Here is a 1,671-nt window from a genome sequence, read left to right as displayed (position 1 = left end):
ATGGGGGACTTTTGAGATAGCATTGGAAATGTAAATGAGAAAAATACCTAATAAAAAAATTAAAAATAGATAGATAGATAAATAAATAAATAAATAAATAAATAAATAAAAGCTCCTGAGAAGATTTGTCTCTATAGACTTAGTGACTGATTAATATTTTTGTATTATGGAGAGATTGGTTCAAAGGTTAACTACAAATTGAGGTTAGTTCTACCCCTGTAGAAGAGATAATCAAAATTAATAGTTAAAATATATAAAGAACTCAAAAACCAAAGAGTTAAAGCAAACAACTCAATTGATAGATGGGATTATGAAATGAATATATATTATATATGATTTTAAAATTATGCTATTTTCAGGAAAATAAATGCAACTGTACATACCCATTTTAAGTAAACACAGCAAACCTCTAAAAAGGAAATATGTTATCTCTTATCTATTCATCCTATATTTACATAGATGCAAAATCATATGTATGTATGTATGTATTTTTGTACATATGTCTATATGTGTGTATGACATAAATGTAGAAAAATATTGTGTTTGATAACAAAAGGAAAGCATGTATGGATGAAGTCTTTAACTGAATTTTAATAGAAATGTGTTTATGAAACATATCACTTAATGTGGACAAGAACCTGAAACTAGATAGATAATGAACCTAGAAGCAAACCAAATATTATTGGTCTGCCAATGGAAAATAACAATAAAATAATTCCTAATGATATGATACTATACTCATAAATCTGTGTCTTGTTCAGCCCTCATCAGATAAGCTTTGAGAGGTGATGGTAACTGTAACTCTGTGTGTGTGTGTGTGTGTGTGTGTGTGTGTGTGTGTGTATTTCCAAATAGACAATCTGCTTGATCCATACAATATTACTTATTACACATTTTTAGGGCTGTCCATCATTATTGGATAACATATTAGTGGTGTCTTCTCTGTGAGTTCTATATTTCTTGGTCTCATCTATGACTATGGCATAGTGGAAAAAGACGGTTTGATTGGGCTATCATATTTATCTTAATTTTGAAATATAAATGTTCAGTGCATTTACAAATCAAAAATAATGAATATGAGCTAATTTATGAGACCTATATGCATTATTTTATTTTTCAATTCATAAAGCTTAATTTTATTCTAAAAAATCAATAATGCAAAATATATTTTTGTATTTGTAGTCTATTTCCTTTAAATTATAATAAAATCTCAAAGATAAAAGAAATTTGTAAAAATTACAAAATAAAACAAAGGTAAATAAAACTACAACAAGGCATATTGAGCAACTCATGAGGGGCAAGCCAGTAAAGAGCACTTCTACAGGGCTTCTGGATTAGCTCTTCTATCCAAGTTCCTACATTGACTTCCTTGAGTAATGGATGACTCACTGGAAATGTTTCATTACTTTAGTTCCTTTTGGTCATGATGTTTTATTACAAAAATAAAAGCATGAAGACATGACATCTAGTTTTGGAAATTTGTTTTATTTGAATTAATGGAGGAAATTTTGCAGAGTAGATATACTTAAAGATTGAAGACATCAAACTGAAGAGCGATGTGCTCAGATTTTCTGAGTAGTTTAAGAGTGCAAGAGGCAGGCAGATTTCTGAGTTCGAGGCCAGTCTGGTCTACAAAGTGAGTTCCAGGACAGCCAGGGCTACACAGAGAAA

This window comes from Mus caroli, chromosome 1 (genome assembly GCF_900094665.2).
Source record: "Mus caroli chromosome 1, CAROLI_EIJ_v1.1, whole genome shotgun sequence".
NCBI classification, from domain to species: domain Eukaryota; kingdom Metazoa; phylum Chordata; class Mammalia; order Rodentia; family Muridae; genus Mus; species Mus caroli.
This window is presented reverse-complemented; position numbering follows the sequence as displayed.